This window comes from Malaya genurostris, chromosome 3, assembly GCF_030247185.1.
Source record: "Malaya genurostris strain Urasoe2022 chromosome 3, Malgen_1.1, whole genome shotgun sequence".
Lineage (NCBI taxonomy): Eukaryota > Metazoa > Arthropoda > Insecta > Diptera > Culicidae > Malaya > Malaya genurostris.
In genome coordinates, this window is record NC_080572.1 from 36,386,830 (window position 1) to 36,412,056 (window position 25,227).

The 25,227-nt window shown below is 37.6% G+C and overlaps 1 long non-coding RNA gene across 1 annotated transcript; it reads left to right on the top strand.

The window, feature by feature from the left end:
• Positions 1-177: 177 nt before the first annotated feature.
• Positions 178-1,959, top strand: LOC131438852 (uncharacterized). The gene is made up of 3 exons (XR_009230997.1): positions 178-220; positions 436-554; positions 1,683-1,959. It is a non-coding gene; the product is annotated as an uncharacterized LOC131438852 (long non-coding RNA).
• Positions 1,960-25,227: the final 23,268 nt, after the last annotated feature.

A 25,227-nucleotide genomic window follows, 5' to 3' on the forward strand; every position in this document is an offset into this window, starting at 1 on the left:
TACGAAATTTATAACAAATCTTTTCAATCACAATTTGAAACTAAATATCTGTAAGTTTGATAAATATTTTCTATGCTATTTTGACATGTATAACATTTTTCACAGGTTCAGCATTTTTTTGAAGCCCTGTATGATAGCTATAATAAAAATATCGATTTGAAATCCACCTTCGCCAAAGGATTACTGTTTGGTAATAATACCTTCGAAAGAATAGAAGATGGTAAGTAAAAGCATCTCAAATATTTTGTCTCAAATCGAGAATGCGTATAACTGACACATACGGAAAGATTTGGAATCTTTATTAAACGCCCAACGATATATCTTATTGCGTTTATTACGAATCCTTGTGCAGCAATCTTATTTTAAAAACGTTTGCCTTCCGAATCACTCTAAATTTGTATATTTGAGATTACCTATCTTAAATCTACATTTCAGATGGTCTACGCGGATGTCTTCGTATAATGCTTAAGCTTAACAACAGAGGTATCAAACGAAGTTCAGAAGGAGGATCGATTGAAGAGGATCTTGCTTCACCACTAATTAGATGGATACCGGTAATATCAATTATCTTTTAATTTTCTCAAATATCGTGAAGATTCTTATTCGATTTTTCAAGAATTTGACATTATCTGACAAAATGAATTGATTTAATATTGCTTGACAGGTATCAGTGACTTGTTTACACATTCGATTCTGTTCCATGTCATTTCATGTTATTCAAGAGTAAACAAACCATCGACAAATGTCAGAGATGAATTTGATTTTCATTAATTCATAATAAAACTGACATGCTTTTTCCACACATTCAAATATCAATAAACGCACGTACTAGTTGATTGATTGTGAGAATTTTGCATCACTTGCATAATTGTAATCTTTTAGTCATTTAAGATTTCTAAATCTAAGTTGGGAATTAAAATGATATTAATTTCAATAACTTAATTTTCAAACCCGTCTCGAAAATACAAATTTGAATAGCGATTTGAAAGAATATTCATAAACAGAGCTTAAGAATTGTAAAATGTTATTGTGTCTTCATACTAGTCAACTAAAAATACTCATGGTTTATAACTATACATAGTTAGTGTCTGTTTTACTAGCGAACAAAACATGTCGTACTCAGCCATTAAAAATATTCAGTATTTCTATGTGTTGGTTTTGCGCAATATGTTTTGTGCGATGATTCGCTCAATTCATGCACAAAATTTTACCTTAATACTCCTTAATTCACCTTAATACTTTTGATCAACAACCCAATAGTAGCTTTTGAACGAATAAGGGAGAGAGAATGTGTTGAAAAAGCATTAAAAAGTGCATATACACACATACACATGTTCCGACCTCGTCGAGCTGAGTAGAATAGTATATAACACTAGGGGTCTGCGGAGCTCCAATCAAAATTCCAGTAAATCTATTAGCTTCCTATGGAGGAAGACAAAAACGCGCTGAATGTTAACGTTTTGAATATCAAAAAATATATGCAGTATAAAATTTTTACATTTTTGATCATATCACTAATTTCAATTGTTCAAGTTGTAATCTTGAAGAAATCGGAGCTAGAAATTTGATAAAAAGTTTTATATAACATTTTCGTGATCCATGTGGCAATTTATGTTATTTTCATATTTAATTAATGGTATTTAATCATTTCATGAATTGTCTAAATCAATTTTCATTTTCAGGATACTGATGAGGCATTTAACGAACAAATAACGAAATACGCGGCGTCCTATACTGTTAATGGATGTTACCCTCCTGCGCATATTCTATGCCATGCAGAAAAATTCAAATCTGGGACATCGTACATATGTATATATAGACGGTGAATTGATCAGATGTAGGGACAACATGATCACATGTATCGATGTTCTTGTGAAAGCTTTCGTTGTATTCCATGTGAAACCGCCAGCTCAGTTATATAAATTAATTGATTTCCTTTATATCACTGGGTACAAAATAATGACATCGAGCAAACGAACTTCGGTAAATAAACTTTGCAGTTCAATTTTAGATTACGAAAGAGTAATTTTAGGCTCAGATGATGAATTTGATAACTAATTGATTAGATTAGGCATTCAAGATGATACATTCTCGTTTCAGTAACGTATTATTTTTTGCACGCATATTTCTGCAGGCCAAGAAGGCATCTTAATTGATAACCAAGCATCAAAAAATTCTTTGTGAAATCAAAATGAAATGTAATACAACGATAACACTTCCGATAAATGTATTGCTTTAAAATAAAAATTTTAGATCAACAGTTATGTTTTTCTTATATTGACCCTCAAATAAAAAAAACCTTTCTGCAAAATGCTTTAAAATTAACCAGTGTACGATTAAAAATTAATCATTTTCTCAATTGAATTTATTTCTGAAAATGGTCTAAAAATAATCATTTTTCGAATCGATTACTGTTTATCAAATGCTTTAAAATTAACCATTTTGTTGTTCCCGTAAAATCCCGTAAATGATTAAAAATTAACCATTTTTCAAGTTAACATCGATGTCATTTAATGACTAAAGCGCCTTTAGTCATTTTATGACTTTCCCCAGGTTTAGGTCAAAGTGGTTAAAAATCATTCGTAAATGATTACTTTTTCCTTAGCGTGTATGGCGTTGCTAACTGAAGATTGATTTCGCTCCAAGCTGACAGGGTCTGGAAGCACTGAAGTCTGTTTTAGTTCTGAAGTATGTCTGCAAGTTTATGTGGATATTTTCAGACTATTTCCATTAGTGTGTCCTTCATGTACACGGTAAAATAGATGAAATTAACAAGTTGGTTATTTACTTGTATCCTCAAGTAAATTTAATCGAATTCTAGTTTTTTTTGTACTAACTTTTGCAGTACCACATTAGTATTTATTTCTGGGTGCACCCAGTTTACCGTGTAGATCCACAAAGTCACGTGTTCTGTCTCACGCATACTCGGAGAGTCAACTGATATAGGGTAATTGTACCAATAGTCATCTCATTAGTAGAATCACCATGTTATTTTGTCGATTACTCGACTTTTAATCAACGAATTGTGATAAAATCGAATACAATATATTGGCTTCGGCTCTAAGAAGCAATACAATAGAAAAAAATAGTACGAGAATTGTTCAATACTGCTATTACAGTGACGCGAAAATTCGAAACGAATGCACCTAATTTTATCTTACTTTTAAAGTCAATCTATCGAACAGACACAGCAGATCTCACTCTAACTAATGATATTCGTATATGAAATGAATACTAAATCTGAGATGAATTGGGACCCCTTTACCCTATGAAAACGATTTTCAAATTGACTTGGAAAAAATTCAGACCTAATTCTCATAATAAAAATATTAACTTTTTCACTACTTTATTTTTTCACTCTTTGCTGCATTACAACTTTGTCAACAGAATTCCTCTTTCAATGAAATCGTATCTCTTTTGGCATTCTTCAAAGACAGCTGGTCATCTTACCGAATGTCACTTTCGAAAACTCCAAACATTGTTGGGTGGAAATCCTCCTGCCTCCACAGAAATCACATCTGTGTATGTTCACATGTTTCCTCCGGTTTACCCAATACTAGATACAATGGCTTTGTTAGATCCGAACGGGTGACAGTGAGGTTAGATAGGAAAACTTTAGCCGGTTTTCGTATCGATAAAAAAATTTAGATTCCTGGTTTTCGTATACGTTCTAGCTCTTCTGAAGCTCTTGCACGCAATCATTTGATTGAATCTTATATTTCGGTTACTTCTACGACTATTTCGATCCTTGACCTCTGTATTCGCATTTCTTGCACGTTGAAGATGAATAGTAGGTATTACTAGTACATCCATCGGCGTCTTCAAATATCTATGAGCAAGTCTGTGTACTTAATCGCAATTTAATCTCTTCACAAGTGATTTTATAGTTTCGATCGCATTTTTACATATTCAAAATAAACACAGAATTTGTTCAAAATGCTTCGACATTGTCTCCGTGTTAAATCTGTAGATGTACTACATTAAATTTTTTATCAATATCAAACTTTGTGTTGGAGCCATAGGAAATAACGATTAAGAGAATAACATAAATGAAAATATCCAGCCGTAATAAAAAACACAAAAACTCTTAAATTAAATTCCACCATGGGCAGAGAGTGAATTATATTGATAATTACGTTGTATAGAGTGTTCTCTTGCTAGGAGGATGCCATAGATATAGGAAACTTCGTGGCACCCGAATGAAACTGATTTCCAAATCGTGTATCACTTTCAAAGTATTTTAATAAGCAAGACGATTTTCAAAAATAGGAAAAGATACAGAATCCCGTTTCAGTGGCATTTTAATTATAACTATATTTTTTTATTTAATCTCCCTTTCAACCTGTATTTGATCGTTCGCTCGGGTGGAAATGTGGTATTTATTTACAAATTTTCATTTTGTTATTTACGTTTATTAATCTTTTCCAATTTGTTTTCGCATTGGTCACTGAAACAATTTAAAATTGAAATTAAAGACGACTTACATCTTTACAAACATCGTTCAATTGTAACCGTTTGTTACAAAGTCCTCTGATTATTTTTATTATATGTTTAAATGTTATTTGTACTGTCACGTTTCTAAATGTTAATACATGGGTTTATTGTTAGTAGGGTTAGTCAAATAAAAATGTTTAAAAATTGTTAGATTATATGTTAATTGTAAAACTAGGATTAGTAGGGTTAAATAAATGAAAACACACAATTGTCAAAACACTAAAACAACACAGTGGGTACAAATGAATTGTATAGAGCTTACGCAAACTGAACAGAAGTCAATTGTGCCAGTCCGGGTAAAACTAATACCCGTATTACATATACCCTCACAGGACCTTTTGGTATATTTATTGATCGCCTTGGACTGAAGGAAAATCTTCCCAAGGTAGCGCACGATTCGGCCTAGTGAGCCCTGGATGCTCACTACGTCTAACCCGTCAAAGACCAGCGATTGTTCTCTGGCCTTGGGCCATAACTGCAAAGGAGAACATACCCCTCTCGGCACGGTCACTCCGGTATCGTCCTGGGCCTGTCGATTTCCGTCAAAGAGGGAAGACGCCAGTACTAGCCGTAACTTTCAACCTAGAACCCACCAATTTCGACCAACCGGAATTCTACGCCAGCCATAGTTCCCGTACAACCGCACCGTCTGTAGCAGCCACGCGAGCGCTCGCCGGACCATTCCAATTCACCTAACAACAGCATTGGTACGTACCAGGAAAACCCCACAGCACTCACATACACTTACACTTACAGATTGAAAAAAAATAAATAAAATAAAGTAAATCCAATCAATCCGTTTTGTTAGTCCAAATACATTTCCTTTTTAACTCACAACCCATATTCAGACAGGTGACAGTACCCTACAATAGTTGTTCGCGAAGTCCCTCCGAGTACCCAGCTCGAGGGGTCTCTTGCTATTGAGCTTTTCCGGGATACACAGTAGAAGAGTTACACAATATACTACTAAAACATGATCAATCCTTCTTATTCTGTAATATTTTTCCCGGTTTTTCACTAGAATACCCTGTTGTTCCCTTTTCTTAGTGTCAGTGGATCCATAGTACTAGCCATGCAATGATTCTGTACGCTAAGAATCGGCTGCGGAGTCTGTTGAAACAGAAAGGCCAATTTTCACGAAAGGAATGTAATGCCAAAACTTTGCTTTGCTTTGCTTTACCCGGTTGTTCCCATTGAAACCAAATTCCCGACTTTTTCCCGAATTTCTCGGTCTCTTGCCACTCTGGTTTATGTTTATAATACAGGGTGATTTTTTAAGGGCTTGAGAACTTTTTTAAACAATAAAACGCATAAAATTTGCAAAATCTCATCGGTTCTTTATTTTAAACGTTAGATTGGTACATGACATTTACTTTTTGAAGATAATTTCATTTAAATGTTGACCGCGGCTGCGTCTTAGGTGGTCCATTCGGAAAATCCGCTTTTTTATCGACAAATTTTGTTCAGCGATGAGGCTCATTTCTGGTTGAATGGCTACGTAAATAAGCAAAATTGCCGCATTTGGAGTGAAGAGCAACCAGAAGCCGTTCAAGAACTGCCCATGCATCCCGAAAAATGCACTGTTTGGTGTGGTTTGTACGCTGGTGGAATCATTGGACCGTATTTTTTCAAAGATGCTGTTGGACGCAACGTTACAGTGAATGGCGATCGCTATCGTTCGATGCTAACAAACTTTTTGTTGCCAAAAATGGAAGAACTGAACTTGGTTGACATGTGGTTTCAACAAGATGGCGCTACATGCCACACAGCTCGCGATTCTATGGCCATTTTGAGGGAAAACTTCGGAGAACAATTCATCTCAAGAAATGGACCGGTAAGTTGGCCACCAAGATCATGCGATTTGACGCCTTTAGACTATTTTTTGTGAGGCTACGTCAAGTCTAAAGTCTACAGAAATAAGCCAGTAACTATTCCAGCTTTGGAAGACAACATTTCCGAAGAAATTCGGGCTATTCCGGCCGAAATGCTCGAAAAAGTTGCCCAAAATTAGACTTTCCGAATGGACCACCTAAGACGCAGCCGCGGTCAACATTTAAATGAAATTATCTTCAAAAAGTAAATGTCATGTACCAATCTAATTTTTAAAATAAAGAACCGATGAGATTTTGCAAATTTTATGCGTTTTATTGTTTAAAAAAGTTCTCAAGCTCTTAAAAAATCACCCTTTATAACTATGCAAATTCACAAACTAAACCAGTACAAAAACGCGCTTGCAATGCATTGAAAACTTCAGATTCAATACCTTTTTTACGCTGGAGTTGTGTGTTACATAAAATCCATAAATTTTTTTTCTCAAAATCCCCTTGGGCAAGATATTTAAATATATGTTCAAATCTCTTTTGTACCCAAGCGATAAATTAAAAACAATAAATCCACACATCCATCGGGAGATATAAGGAAAAGCTGTACTTAGACTTAGACACATTTTGCCCACTGAGGTGTGTTTTACGAAATCCAAAGTAGTTTAATTGGCAAAACGGTTTCCTGGGTCGTAAAAACTGTTTCTGAAATAATTTTTATTTTTCGAAAGTTTTCATTTTTAATATTTTTTTCAACTCTTTTTCTGGTCTGGCTTGCACGCAATATTTTCCTTGTTAAGCAGAGTAAATCAGTTAGGTCAATAATATGACATCTTCAGTGAAAATATTTCTCAATTTCAATAGTTGCTGTAGTATAGATAGATGGAATGTTATGGCATATATCAGCCCTAAACTAATGAAAATATGTGCTCCAAAGTCTGAATAACTTCAAGATTATCAAGTATTTTGAAAATAAAATAACTTTGCGGTTTAAAAAGAAATTGTATAGACAATTTTTGTGCGTCAAGCTGTATGAACGCCTTTTTCTATTGAATGTGTTATACAGGGTGATTTTTTAAGAGCTTGAGAACTTTTTTAAACAATAAAACGCATAAAATTTGCAAAATCTCATCGGTTCTTTATTTTAAACGTTAGATTGGTACATGACATTTACTTTTTGAAGATAATTTCATTTAAATGTTGACCGCGGCTGCGTCTTAGGTGGTCCATTCGGAAAATCCGCTTTTTTATCGACAAATTTTGTTCAGCGATGAGGCTCATTTCTGGTTGAATGGCTACGTAAATAAGCAAAATTGCCGCATTTGGAGTGAAGAGCAACCAGAAGCCGTTCAAGAACTGCCCATGCATCCCGAAAAATGCACTGTTTGGTGTGGTTTGTACGCTGGTGGAATCATTGGACCGTATTTTTTCAAAGATGCTGTTGGACGCAACGTTACAGTGAATGGCGATCGCTATCGTTCGATGCTAACAAACTTTTTGTTGCCAAAAATGGAAGAACTGAACTTGGTTGACATGTGGTTTCAACAAGATGGCGCTACATGCCACACAGCTCGCGATTCTATGGCCATTTTGAGGGAAAACTTCGGAGAACAATTCATCTCAAGAAATGGACCGGTAAGTTGGCCACCAAGATCATGCGATTTGACGCCTTTAGACTATTTTTTGTGGGGCTACGTCAAGTCTAAAGTCTACAGAAATAAGCCAGTAACTATTCCAGCTTTGGAAGACAACATTTCCGAAGAAATTCGGGCTATTCCGGCCGAAATGCTCGAAAAAGTTGCCCAAAATTGGACTTTCCGAATGGACCACCTAAGACGCAGCCGCGGTCAACATTTAAATGAAATTATCTTCAAAAAGTAAATGTCATGTACCAATCTAACGTTTAAAATAAAGAACCGATGAGATTTTGCAAATTTTATGCGTTTTATTGTTTAAAAAAGTTCTCAAGCTTATAAAAAATCACCCTTTAGTAAATCGTTTAATTGAGGTTGGTGTGTTCTGTAAACGGCTACTAAATTTTTTTTTATATCGTTTATTTATAGCCGGCTTTAACCAAGTTGCAGTCGATCGCCGGGCACTACTAAATTGATATATTATCTTTCCTGAACTGCGCTATGCGTATTCATTTTTGGTACACATACACAATTTGAAGCACCTGCTTAATAGTAAGTCTTCAATTTCCTGTCAATACTTGGCGACTGAAGAACTTACAGCATCATCTGCGATACGCTGTACTACATTTACAATTTACATTTACAAACTAAGTTGCAGCACCTGCGCTATGCACCATAGGCATTGCAGCTGTTTTTCTGATTATTCAGCACAGCAGAATAATCGAGAGCTGCTTGGAAGCAACGTGGAGTAAAAATGAAAAGAAACAGCAAAACTTTGCCTGATAAAAATTTGGTCAAAACAGAACGTAATCATTACGCTACCTTATATATCTGCATGGTTCTTACTCAAGCTAATCTTGACAGCACTGGTGTGCTCCATTACGAAGCCATCAAAGCATTCTTACCTTAGCTTACTTCGCAGAAATAGGTCATCAAAGAACTATATGAATCACCATTCACATCTGCAAGTGTTGCAATAATAAAACAAGGTACCGAAAAAATAAAACTAGCTTGATATAACGGTAGAGATCGGCTGACTCGTGTTATAAGACCTGCCTCAAAATGATGCTATAAGACCTGTCTCAAGAAGATGCTAGTCTCAGAAAGAACACCACTAGCATTGAACAAACTCTTAAAATTAAACCAACTGCAAATAGAGAAAATCATTGAAAACTAAAACGCAGTTTCTATTCTTGTTTATCGACAAGAGCCGAGTGAGTAAGTAAACATCCTACAGGAAACCACAAAAAGATATAGGTATGTTCACTTTCTGCGACTTTTCTAGTTTGTACCCGATCCCGATCCACGAACAGAAACTAGATGTCTAGAAGTTGTAACAACACGTAATAGACGTGTGAATTACAATAAGCAACTCGTTATTCGTGGAACTTCTGGAACACAGGATTAGTAGTGCTGATAACGGCAGCTTCGACACATACTATAATAGCACTGCGCTATTTGATAGTGATAGACGATGATAAAATGATTAAGATTATCGATTAACAATGTGAAATGTTGCTCCTATCTGAAGATTTTTGCCACTATAACAACACAAGTTAGGGTCCTATCGAGCAGAAATCTCACAGAGCAGTGCAGTAACCAGAGCCAGCACAAGGTCAATGATATCCGATAATTTGAAATTATTCTTTGTAGTCTGTATCGGTAGTATACAATCTGTCCCATTCGCCATCCTTCGTCAGAACTGCGACTCACACAACTCGCGACGACCCAAATAAGATGCGGATTGAGAGCAATGCACAACGAAGAAAACCTGACCACGATGACGACGACAGCGGACAATGGAATGAACTTCAATAACTGCACTTTCCACCAAGGCTATAACACGTTTGCGGATAGAAAATCTCATACGTTCGCAGTACATCCAGTACTGCTATAACTAGCTTGGCATATACTTCACCAGATGCAATGGCGCGCTACTGGTTCGAGATTAGATGGAGTGCGCGAGGCACACAGCACCAACCTTGAACGTTCGTCGAATCGTTCGGTATAAGCACACACTCGATCGCTGCCACGGAAACTTTAATAATTTCTTACTGAACACATACACTCACTGTCTGTCTCTCAAACAGCTTTAATGGGCAATTGAAAGTCAATTGAATTCCAATGATTATATCACACTTCACTTCCTTATTTCAAACAGTCTCTAGTCCTTCGAAAGTATAAATTGATATTCTTCTTTCTTATTTGTGAGTGATTAGATCACTTGCGACCTCGAACGGAAATCAAAACCGTTTCGGTCGCTTGCGTCTGGCTTGGACGAATACTGCTCAGTTACTAACAACTGGGAATGCAATGTCGCGACGTACACTTTTGTGCTTTTCGAAATTGGCGACTGTAGCTCTTATAACTGCTGTTTACGCGTACCAATGTAAAGTTGAAAAACAAAAAATACTAATACACGTATATCTCTATATACCGAAGAGGACTGATTTCCAACGAAAGCAGACGGCTTAGATAGTCTGCCTTGTTTTACTGGCTAGTGTATGTGAAGTGTTGTTCTTCTGTGTTCAACCGTATAAGTTTCCTATCACGTCTGGTGTTCCCGAAACATGCGTCAACTAGACGGCCACTTTATGATTGAACCAACCAATGAGTCATATGGCCTGAGGAGTAATTCTATAATCAGAAATGCAATTCTCGGCATAAGCTGATTGTTACCACACTATGACTAAAATGTAGAGTGGTTTAACGTAAAATTATATTGAAATATTTCGGGTTTCAAAAAGGTTTCTTTCGATGCAAAAACCGCTGCCATTTCGCAATGGTTAAGAATCTGTCAATTTTTATGGCTGCGTCCTGTTGTTTACACTCGTCTCTAATCACTTGTGCAGTTGTTTATTCGTTTTCATTAGTTTGTTTTGAAATCTCGGAACAAACTGTAAAACAGAAGAAGCAAGCAGCAACAAGGGCCCGAAAATTGTATTCGCGTCTCTTGCAGTGTCCGGATGCATGCGTTTTGATGGACGATGAGACTTATGTACAAGAGGACTCAAAAACCCTTCCAGGTCCACAATACTTTACTGTCGTCGTTGGGTAGGATGTGAGCGATGCGGACAGGTCGATTCAACTGGAGAAACTCGGTCGAAACGTACAGGTATGGCAAGCAATACGTTCCTGTGGTTTGAAGTCAACCATTTTTTACACTACCGGAACTATAAATGCAGAAATCTATCGATCTGAGTGTTTCCAGAAGAAATTGCTGCCTTGATATGAGAAGCATAGTACACCTCCACTGTTTTGGCTGGATTTGGCGTCGGCTCACTATGCCAAAACCACTCTCAATTGGTTTGCGGAAAAGGGTATACATTTCGTTGAGAAAAATATCAATCCACCAAATTGGCCTTAGCTTCGACCCATCGAACGTTACTGGGCAATCGTGAAGAGGGTCTTCAAGAAGAAGAAGGCAGCTGCAAAGACATCATATCAACAAGATATCCAGCTCTCACATTTCCCGAACAAATCTTTGGCAACATCCTTTTTTGCGACCATGGCGCCCTCAGGCGAGTCCGCATCGAATCACGTACATAGAAGTAGGGGAGAGAAATGTCAAATTCGTATGCGCCAAAAAAGCAGCACTGCGCACCCATACAATTGACATGACATGTTGAATGAGACGCCGTGCGATGACGCTGCTGAACTGAAGATTGAGATCGCTCCAAGCTGACAGGGTCTGGCAGCTGGGAACATGCAGGAGTTCAAAAAAATTTGGGCTCAAGCGTCCAAAAAATGCGATGCAACACTTGTCCGGAACTTGATGAAGAGCGTTCGATCAAAAGTTCGAAAATTCGTGAAGGAATAACTTAAATTTCATCCGGTTTTCTTTATGCTCAAATTTAACCTCGTACAATAAAGGAACAATTTTTAGTTACAATAAAATATAGGTTTTTATCATAATTTGAAAGAAAAATTTGTGAATAGCTTATTTTCGATACACTCCTTGATAGAATAAAATACAAGGATTTTTTTTTTTTATTTGAATATGTTTCAGTTTGGATTCAAAGATATTTTATGTTGAATCAGTTCTTATTTTCATTTTCCTTTGATTCTAATACATTTGATATTTACTTCAAAGCAAATAATTTTTATTTCTACGCGCACAGAAATTATTAAAAAGGACCGTTCATATACCACGTAGCCCAGAATCTGGTATTTTTAACCCCCCTCGTAGACTCTCCGAAGCATTGTGTCAGCGTAAATCTTTATAAAAGGTTTGGAAAACATTTTGTTCCAACAACAATACAGCATACGCAACAATCGATCTTTCTGTTGAAAATTTGTGCAAAACGACAGTTTTAATAAAAGACTTTTCTACTCTCTTGAAACTACTCTATTTATTCATCGATTCGATTCAGTTGTAGCAACCTGCAAAATTCTGCGCAGTCTCAAAATAAAGTAAACCAACAATTCCATGGTTCGATTTCAACCTCTGGGGTGTATTTTTTGGCAAATGTCTACATTCGCAAATCCAATCATTTTGATTTTTTAAATCTGTTCTTCGTTGAATAAAACCACACTTATAACTGCTTCACTTCAGAACAAAAATATGAATAACTTTCAAGGCTTCCTCGTGAATTGATATTTTCATAATTAAAATCTATTTTTTATTCGTGATCGACTATAGATGAGCGGTTAATTCTGATCATTTTTTTACCCTACTTATATCGGTCCTTTGCCGATTACTAAAACTCTCTGGACATTTCACTCGTCACAACGCTCATTGACAGCAGAAGCAATTGACATTATCTTCATTCCTCCTATACTGCTTGATTACGATGTGACTAAATAATAATCGGACAGCATAAAAATTTAAATTTATTCATTTACTCGAATAAACTTAAAGTCCGATGACTTTTTGCAAAGAATAATGTACTTTATTGATTTAAGTTTGTATTAGTACTCTTTTTGTTTTTTTTCTTCCTTCAACAGAGAATAGAAGAATGTGAGAGAAAACAAATAGAGTCGCCTGTCTTAGACTGAGTATACTTGGTCATATAACTATCGAGTATCTCATTTGGCAGTCACTTTCACAGTACAGATTACAGTTAACGATGATTTTAGTCTGTCAAGGTCATTCGACGTGACAAATTGCAATTCTGCTCTCAAATATCATGCATTTAGTTGGATATGCAATTTCAACTGGCTTTTTGATCATCGAAGGAAACACACAGACTAAGCTAAGCTAAATTTATAGAGAAATTTAAAAAAATAATTATGAGACTACGTGGACATTAGGCAAAAAAACCTCCCCCTCGTAGACAAACATAGACTTTTGACAGACATATTTGAATCAAATACATTTAATGTTCTGTAACAAACATTTGAATCAAATAAACTTTTGATTTGATTCAATAAAATTTTGAAATTTGAATCGATATCTTAATATATTTGAATCTAATATGCATTGCCACACAAAATTTGATTCAAAAAGAATTTTATTTTATTCAAATATTAATTAAAAATTAATTTTATTTTCAAACAATTATGTGAAGTTGACTTGAAGACTCAATATATTAGAATGTAATGTGTTATATTTCTCTGCGTGTACAATACAATAGTTCACAAAAGCATGCTTCAGCGTTTATGTCACATATTCGGCATCATTTCTCAAACCAACCGCTTAACATTTGCGTTGACTTTTTGTATGAGAAAAGTGATGCTAATATCAAAACCTTTTTTAATATACCTAGTGGTGAAATGATGCCTTTTTTATATTACTTTTATTTCCAAAAATATCACTAGAAGATTCTGTCAAGATTTTTTTTTCAAACTTGAATAAAATCAAAAACTTTTTTGGTATAAACTACCTTCACCTTTTCAATTTGTAAACAGTTATGTCGAGCAGAACCTGTCAGCTTGGAGCGAAATTAATCTTCAGTTCAGCAACGTCATCGCACGGCATCAGATTCAACATATCATGTCAATCGTATGGGTGCGCAGTGCTGCTATTTTGACGCGCACGAGTTTGACATTTCTCTCTCCTACTTCTATGTACGTGATTCGATGCGGACTCGCCTGAGGGCGCCATGGTCGCAAAAAAGGACGTTGCCAAAGATTTGTTCGGGAAATGCGAGAGCTGGATATCTCGTTAATATGATGTCTTTGTGTCAAGTTAATATAGATTTAAACAGGGTGGCAAGTAAATTAGCGATTTCAATTTCCCGGTACGTGAGACTAAAAATTCCCGGTTTTTTTAAACAGGGCCAATGTTCAGGTTTTTTAAAATATTTCTCTCATTCAAGCTTTAAGTTGAAATCCCATGTCCAAAAAAAACATCGAGAGTTGAGAAATAAGTATTTTTCGGATATCTCCTTGGAACTACGATTAAAAATCTCATCCACAGTTTGTCCCAACGTTCATCTTCTGAACTAACAGTACCATCCAGCCAGACCCTGTCGATGATGATGATGATTATGGTCCCACCTCATACCCCTACAAAGGTGTGAGCAGAACGAGTTATCTAAATGATAATTAATATTTTTGCACATATCTTAACCAGTAAACAAAAGAAAACGATCTGATTAATCTAGCAGGTATTGATTCTTCTTCAAAAGAACGACTGACTACAAAATAACATTCAAATATTTCGGATTTACTATCCAGGGTTAATCAAGAAAATTTCCAACCAGGGAAGATCCTTGATCACATCAGGAATCGAACCCGATATCTTTACCAGTATCAGACAGTAATTCACCTGGCCCTTCCCGCCGGACCAGTTCATCGCTACACACATCAGCTACGATGGAGTAACGAGACTGCGGATGAGCAGAGCCAAGCCCAATTCCATCAACAACTGTCGATCCCAATTAATCTCCCGAATCAATTCCTTAAATTATTAATCAAACCTTGCGATCAAGGTCAAGAGCAAACTTAACACACTGAATGCTAAGGCTCTTCGGCTAGTCCTGTTCGCTTTCCAAATAGTCACTACCTGCTTCGCGCGCGAGGCTCAAACGTTTGTAGACTGCTCATTATTTTTAACTCTCAAACAAACTAAAAATCCATCATCATCATACCGAACATAGTAACTTAATTCGTCTCACAATAATATATATAAACAAAAAGAAAAAGAAAATACAATCTTCGTAATACGTAAAAAATAAAAAATCTAAAAATTTTGAACTAACTAACTAAATATTTGCTTACAAAGCGGACTTTATGTGTGAAATACATAACCTTTTGAACTCCACCAATGTCGCTGCGCGTTTGATTTCTCTTGGCATCGAATTGAAAAAACTTATTCCCTTGTACAACAATGAGTTTTGCGATCTGGCTAACAGAAAGCTTGGTGTTCTAGCATCAGATGCGTTTCTAGTATTGTACCTATGCAAATCAGTTCCTCTTTCAATTCGATCACACAAATATCGAGGCAGCATGCCGTTTAATATCTTGAAAATAAATACCATGGTTAAGTAGTAAATTCTCTGTTTCACTGAAAGCCATTGTAATGCGTTCAGTAGAAAATCTGAGGAGGTATATCTACTACATTTTAGAATTAATCGCATGATTTTATTTTGCAGTCGCTGTAATCTCAAGATTTGTGTGTTATTAGCAAGAAACAGAATGGATGGGCAAAAGTCAATGTGTGGTGAAATGACTGTTTTATACAAAAGAATCTTACTATTGGTCGTTAAGTCATTTTTCAAACGACATAATACACCATACTTTTTGGCAATCTTCTTGATGACGTTATTGATATGAGATTTGAATGTTAACTTTTCATCAATTATGACTCCAAGATACTTCATTTCTCTAACGCGATCAATAGTTTCACCATCAATTTCCACATTGGCGTCATGACCGGTGCTAACAGAAGAAATAACCATATATTTAGTTTTCGCGACGTTTAGTTTCAGTTGCTTAAATTTTAACCATCGAACCAGCGAACTTAGATCCTCGTTTAAATGTGCAACAGCTTCATTGAAATCTTTAGCCGTAATGAACAGAACAGTATCATCAGCAAACAAATTGATATCACAGAAACGTAAAACTCGCTTCATATCATTAATATACATAATAAATAGAATAGGACCTAACACACTTCCCTGAGGCACACCAAGTGAATTACCGAGGGAACTAGACACTACATCGTTAAAAACAGTCTTTTGAGATCTACCACATAAATAGTTTTCAAACCATTCATGTGCCATTCCCCCGATGCCAAAACGCCGTAATGTCTGCAACAATAAAGGTCTTGAAATTGTTTCAAAGGCTCTCTTCAGATCCAAGAACACAGCAAAGATACTCTCTTTGGCTTCGATTTTCTCCTTCCATTTTGCCAATACTAGGTTCAAAGCGGTTTCACAAGAGTGACCCTTACGATATCCCGATTGTTCCGGTATTAGCAAACTGTTAGAGTTCAAATAGTTAATCAGCTGATCTTTAACAACAAGTTCCAGAATTTTTTCCAGTGTGTGCAGCATGTTAATGGGACGGTACTCCTCGGCTTTATCCGTTCCAGTAACCTTGGGGATAGGAACCACCAGAGATTCTTTCCACACTTTTGGTACGTGCCCCGTGTACAACGATTCATTTACCAAATCCAGTAGATCGTGTCCGATAACATGAAAGCAATCCTGTATCACTTTTGAGTTTACATTGTCAATACCAGTTGATTTTCCCAAATTGAAACAAATATTTTTCAATTGTTCAAAAGTGATTGGTTGAAATTCATCAAGTCTACAATAGTTATTCATCGGCTGTGTTATTTCAACAGGTTCACCTACCAATTCAATACTTTGATTGATCTGCTGAACACTATTTATGAAATAACTGTTGAACTTTTCAGATACAATTTGTTCTGTGTGCTCTTCTATACCGTTAAAAGTTATGGTTTTCGATGCACTATGTGTAGGCTTGATCAACTGTTTGAGAATTTTCCATAACTCTCTGCTGTTTTGATGATTTTGATTGATCTTCCTCTGTATGTATTCATATCTAGTCTTCTTCAGGGCCCGTGAATAAATATTTCGTGCTTGTGTATATCTACTCCAGTGACTATCATTGTTAGTTCTACAGAATCTCTTGTACTGCTTATCCCTCTCCCGTTTTAACCGTAAGAGGTCTATTGAGTACCAACTACTCGAGCTGTTCAAACTAACATACTTTTCAGTTACTAATTCATTAGTACACTTTTTTAATATGTCAGTAAGAATAGATGCCCTGTGATCCAAATTTCCAGTCAACTGTGTACAACCCAAGCTTCTTGATACAAGTCGAGATAGGGTTTGCTTTGAATAGTTTTTCCAACACTTGATTTTCACCGTATCTTCCTCATTTCTAGAGCTACTCATTACGGAAATTGCAATTGTTTCATGATCTGAAATCTTGCAATCGGATTCCACATTTGAATAAACACCGTCGAAATTGGAATACACGTGATCTATCAATGTTTTACTGTATCTCGAAATTCTTGTAAATTCATTCACAGTTTGCTTCAAATTGAAGAATTCTGCTAACTGTTTCAATTGAGTCGAACCTTGATCACTGAGCCAATCGATATTAAAATCTCCAGTAATAATATTTAATTTACCAAAATCTACGAAATTCTCCCACCAGTTTTCTAGAATTTCCAGAAACTGGCGATCGCTTGAACTTGGAGAGTGGTAAACAACTCCATAATTTCCCATCTGCATGCCTCTTTCAACTGATATACCCAAGAACCAATTATTTCCAACTGCTTCGTTTGATTGAATGCTGAATTCAATTGATTCTCTGGCGTAAATTGCAACTCCACCCGTGTGCCTGGAATGGGACAAACAAAAAGCAACAGTGTAACCCGGAACACTGAACTGATCGAAAGCGTCAGAATCAACAATATGTGTTTCTGAGAGAAAAACCAATGAAGGATGTCTATCCTCTATAAGATGACGCAATGCGACATAATTAGAAGACAAACCGGCCATGTTCAAATACAAAATATCTGAATGCCTCTCACTGATTAGTTGCTATTCCATTGACATAATGTTGTTCTTTTTCGTTTCAAGCAATCTCAGATATACAGGACACTGCTTACTAAATGCTGGATGGTGAATGTCTAAATTCAATTTCCTTTCTTTGTTCATTTTCAGACAATAACGCATTTGAATTCAGTTGAAGAACACTCAGCTTGGAGCGAAACCAATCTTCAGTTCAGCAACGCCATCGCACGGCATCACATTCAACATATCATGTCAATTGTATGGGCGCGCAGCCCTGCTATTTTGGCGCGCACGTATTTGACATTTCTCACCCCTACTTCTATGTATGAGATTCGATGCGGACTCGCCTGGTGGCGACATGCTCGCAAAAAAGGTTGTTGCCAATGATTTGTTCGGAAAATGTGAGAGCTGGATATCTTGTTAATATGATGTTTTTGATCCAGCCCAATGTATTCCATTTTTATTTTGTCTTTTATTTCGCAGTAACTTCGATGTAACAATAGGATTAAAACAAGAAACATATCTGGCCAATGGAGATGAAAGTGATCAGTCTGAAATTTTTTTATGTTTCTTCGAAAATAATATGAGAGCAACAAATTATATTTTGTAGTAAACAGATTCAATAATAGTGAGTGCTTTTTGCATGTGTTCAACAATCGTTCTTCAAACCAGCAAACTTTCCGGAAGACGCAACTTATTTGTATACATACTCAAAAAACTCGATTACTTTCATTTCCATTGAGAAGAATATAGAGCTATCATTCTTCAATAAAGAACTACAGTTCCCTCAATCTTCGAGGAGAACTAGTACTTTTGGACCGTTCGCGGACTGACCATCTCTAGTGTATTCCAATACTTTTTTTAGCCTGGTATTGTCTGGAAAAAGTATAAAGTTAAAAATTGAAAATGAATGAACTAAAGAACAACACTCCTCCCGCAAACCCGATTTCTTCTAACAACCAGTGACGTCTCGTGACAAAATTTACGGCTTGTGCACTGCTTATATGGTATGATCGTTTCGACGTTGCAACTGAGACAGCAATTTGTTTTCAACTGCCATAAGCATAAGCCACTGAAGCCTCTCCTGAATGTTCTCAGTTCTCACAGAGCCTATTCGACCAGTTGTGCCACTGCTAACAACATATACGATATTCTTTCAGAGTTGGGTTTTGGCGAGAGAACAAAATCCTTCTAGAATTCTTAAAATGTACGCTTGTCACTTTATAAAAACAACAATCTATGCCTCTAGTGCCATCGACAATCTTCGATTGCTCCTTCGTCGACATCAATATCCTCACCATAGCTGATAATCTTCGAAAAAAATTAAACATAGATTTACTGAACAGGCTCTTACGAACTGTGAAAAACTAATTCCAGCTGTCAAAGAAGGAAATCAAATATTTCTTGCAAATGGTGGAAAAAGTATTCTCACAATTTGACATTACTGAGAAAAATTTTGGTGAAATAAGGGGTATCATTAGCTGGCAACTAAAAACACGGCTCCTAAGAATTCTTTAAAAAATTATTAAACATGTTACCTGATGCTACTTTTACCATTATGCATACTTATTCTAAAATTTGAAGACAAACACTAAAAAGGCGGGTGGGTAATGTCAGAGACATAACTGGATGTCGTGAATACGAAAACAACTGACATGTTCCTTAACACTTCCGAATATCAATTGTATGAATTATGTACGCATTCCCCTTTTTCACATTTTTCGCAAAAACAAAGAACGCTTCACTTGATCTCGATTACTGTGAATTTCACACAGCGAAAAGTGCACAAATCTAAGCAAACTGTTCTTGATTTGCAGTAAACTGAGGATATTTCCCTACGATTTGCAAACAACAAATCCTAATAGTTCTTTAGAAAACTTTTAGAGCCATTAGAACAGCTGATATTGTGCAATGCTCTCCACCGTTGTTTTTTCCCAATGCTAATGACTGGCAGCTGTGACGTAATCGCTCTTGTCGAAAGCGTGCAGACGACACAAAACACATCTGCTCGCAGTGGCGATTGAATCCAAACTGATTGAATTTTTGTTAAGAGATTTCCTTTTATGTGATTTCGTTTGTAGCTTTTTCACTAATGGGCGGTCCTAACGGCTATAAAAATAGCCGCATACAGAATTTTATTGTCGATTATTTCATTTCGGATTTGCATAATTTATTGAAAGAAACTATCAATATGCTGTAGGCATTCGTTTCTAGCATTCACAAGGACCAAATTGAGGAACTCACTGTGATATTCACCACTTTTCGGAACATTTTTCCCGGACGATTTGTTGTACAGCAGCAGATATTTTGTTCTCTTCCTTAGAACGCGTTCTGATTGGCTGGTGTTGACATGGAGCAAATGAGACAGGTTTTTCAATAGTGTACTATTGAAATACTTCATTGCTTTTGCTATACACGTTTAAATTGAAAAATTTCGATTCTATTGGTAGTTAGATTATATAAATCCTTTCACAGATCACTGAGCTATGAGCTTTAAAAATACGAGAAAGGCAAACGCGCCTTATGAATTATCCTCTTTGATACTCGTTTATACCAAACATTTCAGAAAAGTTTAATTTTGAATTATTTGAGACTATGTCTCAAAACTGAAAATTTTATCATAAAATTGTGATCATATTTCCATGTCGGCATGTCGCAAGTATTATGTTGATTCATTAGATACAACGATAGATATTCACGATCAGAAACTTATCACTCTCTCAGAGGGTAAATTTTGAAAAGGCACCCCATAGTAAAGTAAGTCGTATTCACGACAAAATGGGTTGTATAGAGGTACAGTAAAGTAAATTCCGCATAATTCTTTAGGAGTATTATTATGGTTTTAAGAAGAACCGAATAGAAGTCTGGAATAGAGAACTGGACCCTGAGTTCAAGACCTAAATTTAGATCCAATAACAGACTCAGAATCCAGTTTCAGTCGCTGCTGGTTCTCGCCTTGATGGCGAGCAAGCGAATGAGAGATGCGACCTGAGCGTTTGAGGTTTTTAACCACGCAGAAGGTGCATTCTCTCTCGCTGCTGGTTAATAGTTTAACTCCCGCTGCTGCTGCTGGCTGGTCCTCTCGCCTCGATGGCCAGCAAGCGAATGAGAGATGCGACCTGAGCGTTTGAGGTTTTTATTAACCACGCAGAAGGTGCATTCTCTCTCGCTGCTGGTGGAAAGTTTAACTCCCGCTGCTGCTGCTGGCTGGTCCTCGCGCCTCGATGGTCAGCAAGCGAATGAGAGATGCGACCTGAGCGTTTGAGGATTTTAACCACGCAGAAGGTGCATTCTCTCTCGCTGCTGGTTAACTCTCGCTGCTGCTGCTGGCTGGTCTTCGCGCCTCGATGGTCAGCAAGCGAATGAGAGATGCGACCTGAGCGTTTGAGGTTTTTATTAACCACGCAGAAGGTGCATTCTCTCTCGCTGCTGGTGGAAAGTTTAACTCTCGCTGCTGCTGCTGGCTGGTCCTCGCGCCTCGATGGTCAGCAAGCGAATGAGAGATGCGACCTGAGCGTTTGAGGATTTTAACCACGCAGAAGGTGCATTCTCTCTCGCTGCTGGTTAACTCTCGCTGCTGCTGCTGGCTGGTCTTCGCGCCTCGATGGTCAGCAAGCGAATGAGAGATGCGACCTGAGCGTTTGAGGTTTTTATTAACCACGCAGAAGGTGCATTCTCTCTCGCTGCTGGTGGAAAGTTTAACTCCCGCTGCTGCTGCTGGCTGGTCCTCGCGCCTCGATGGCCAGCAAGCGATTGATTGATTGCGACCTGAGCGTTTGAGGTTTTTATTAACCACGCAGAAGGTGCATTCTCTCTCGCTGCTGGTGGAAAGTTTAACTCCCGCTGCTGCTGCTGGCTGGTCCTCGCGCCTCGATGGCCAGCAAGCGAATGAGAGATGCGACCTGAGCGTTTGAGGATTTTAACCACGCAGAAGGTGCATTCTCTCTCGCTGCTGGTTAACTCTCGTTGCTGCTGCTGGCTGGTCCTCGCGCCTCGATGGTCAGCAAGCGAATGAGAGATGCGACCTGAGCGTTTGAGGTTTTTATTAACCACGCAGAAGATGCATTCACTCTCGCTGCTGGTTAACTCTCGCTGCTGCTGCTGGTTAAGGTCCTCTCGCCTCGATGGCCAGCAAGCGAATGAGAGATGCGACCTGAGCGTTTGAGGTTTTTATTAACCACGCAGAAGGTGCATTCTCTCTCGCTGCTGGTTAACTCTCGCTGCTGCTGCTGGTTAAGGTCCTCTCGCCTCGATGGCCAGCAAGCGAATGAGAGATGCGACCTGAGCGTTTGAGGTTTTTATTAACCACGCAGAAGATGCATTCACTCTCGCTGCTGGTTAACTCTCGCTGCTGCTGCTGGTTAAGGTCCTCTCGCCTCGATGGCCAGCAAGCGAATGAGAGATGCGACCTGAGCGTTTGAGGTTTTTATTAACCACGCAGAAGGTGCATTCTCTCTCGCTGCTGGTTAACTCTCGCTGCTGCTGCTGGTTAAGGTCCTCTCGCCTCGATGGCCAGCAAGCGAATGAGAGATGCGACCTGAGCGTTTGAGGTTTTTATTAACCACGCAGAAGGTGCATTCTCTCTCGCTGCTGGTGGAAAGTTTAACTCCCGCTGCTGCTGCTGGCTGGTCCTCGCGCCTCGATGGCCAGCAAGCGAATGAGAGATGCGACCTGAGCGTTTGAGGTTTTTATTAACCACGCAGAAGGTGCATTCTCTCTCGCTGCTGGTTGATGATTCCACTCCCACGACGTCTGCTTCCATCGAACGCACAAGAAGAAATGATCGATTTTCGACCACGGTTCCCCTTTTATACGCATTCAGTTGAAGATATGTGCCTGACTATCTCAAAATCGTCGTCCTTGCGCGAAAAACCCAAGCGAAAGTAAAAAGTTTTCCGCGTTGTTTTCAAATTTTAAGAAAACTTAATTTTTGAGTTGTTTGTGGTTATCGCACACTGTTCAAAATATTATCCTGAATTCCTGATCATATTTTTGATGAAATGGTGAAAGAATTATGTTGCTACCATTAATACAAGTCGAGATATTCGCGATTAAGTTCTGCCCATTCTTCCATATGGCTAATTTTGAAAAGGCGCCCCATAGTAAAGTAAGTCGTATTCACGACAAAAAAGTCCTAAGTGCAAATGACAGTTCCTCTTTCTTTACTCTTTCTTCCGATTATTACGGTCCTATCGGCAATCCTTCTATCTTACACTTTGCAGAAAATAACGACTGAAACTATCAACTTTCGATCTGCTGTTAAAAAATGTTGGAAAATACAGTAACAATTGAAAAAAAAATGAACAAAGAGAAACTGTCATTTGCACTTGGAGCCTTTTCAAATATTTATCGAAATTTAACAGAAATCCTGCAGAAGCATCCCAATTGTCCTTATGTTTCAATATGAGCATTCATTGTGCTGTTATTGATGACAACTACGAGAGCTCTTATTAATTTAAAATTGCTGTCAAACCCATACAAAAACCGTTGAGACATGAGGTGTTGGCCCCATTTTCAATGAATTGTGTACTATTGAACCTGTGTGGCACAATAAGATGTACCGTGTGGGACAAAACTTGTACTGAACTTCTAGTTCAAACACAAAATTGCCTTCAACTGCCTACTTTTTCCCGGTAAAACCAAATTCCCGACTTTTTCCCGGTTTTCCTGGTCACTTGCCACCCTGTTTAAATGTGGCAACCCTGCACGCTATACAAAATTGAGCAAAGCACGCTGTGAGCTAGGTGGGTGCGTTTTCTTTTTCTTCCGTACCTGTACGTACCGATGCGTAACGAATTTGCTTCATTTTGTATGACAGTATGAAAGTTTGAATACTCATTGCCCGGAAGTCGGATCTAGATGAAATTGCACAGTATGTTTTAAGACACTGAGAGCTTTAATTTGAATCATGATTGCTGAGAAATCGAAGTGAGTTCCGTTTTTGGAGTTGTTCTTCACTATTACCGGTGCGTTCGGAAGCGGAAACCGGGCACTAGCAGTAAATTTATATATCCACTAACTGAAAAGGTCTGCTAACTAGAATAATTTACCAGTAAATTTTTTAGAAATGTGTACCTCGTTTCGCCAACGCTTGTGAAAAAATACTCATGAAATTGAAAATTTGTACTAATCACACTGTAATACCGGAACCGGAAGTCAGATTTTATCAACTTTTCAAGGACTTTTTAAAGAATTTAAAGACCTTTATTTACATCTTAGTTTGTAAAAATCGATTGCGAAATTTCAGAGAAAATTTTCTCAAAGATTTGCACATATTGCCTTGTAATACCGGAACCAGAAGTCGGATCGGAATAAAATTCAATAGCGATCTATGAGACCGTAAGACCTTTCATTTGTATCTGAGTTTGTGAAAATCGGCTCTGCCATCTGTGAGAAAATCGAGCGACATTATTTGTCACATACTCACAAACATACACACTTACACACACACACAAAGAGACAGAGAGAGAGAGAGAGAGAGAGAGAGAGAGAGAGAGAGAGAGAGAGAGAGAGAGAGAGAGAGAGAGAGAGAGAGAGAGAGAGAGAGAGAGAGAGAGAGAGAGAGAGAGAGAGAGAGAGTATAGTATAGTAGGGTGGGACAAGGTTGTATGAGAAAAAGATTAAAAGGTTTATTTTCTCGCTCCACCAAACTTTTCGTGTTCTTTTTGGGTGCCATAAGCACCATGCAAAATGTTAGCTTGATCGGAGAAACTACATTTTCGCGCCCGAGGTTAGGATGCATATGGGATTTAGTATGGAGAAATTTACTTTTGCCAAAAAAAATCGGCTGGAGTTCAACCTATAAACTCTAAGTATCAGTACATCTGTGATTTTCGTAGGAAATTTTGCGAGTAGGAAAACCTGCGAAGACCTCAAAACAATCCGAGATTTGTAGAAAAAGTTATTAAAGGAAAACCGACACAAAGTCCGAACAATAGCTCACTCCTTAATATATCTACAATCACTGCTGCTAGTGCTGGTAATATGATTTAGCTATCTTTTATTATGCTATTACGGTTGAATGACGATTTGAATGTTTTGAGATTTATCGCCCTATAATTTCGGATCCGGAAGTCGGATCAGGATAAAATAGTATAGTAAATTTAAAGACAATGAGAGCTTCAATTCGAATCATGGCTCGTGAAAATCGCCTTAATAACCGTTGCTGAGAAATCGAAGTGAGTTCCGTTTTTGGAGATTTTCTATTATCGGTGCTTTCGGAAGTGGAAACCGGGGACTAGTAGTCCAAAGTAATTTCTATACATCCACTAACACGATCTGCCAACTAGGTGAATTTAGCAGTAAGTTTTACAAAAATGTGCACCTCGTTTCGCAAATGCT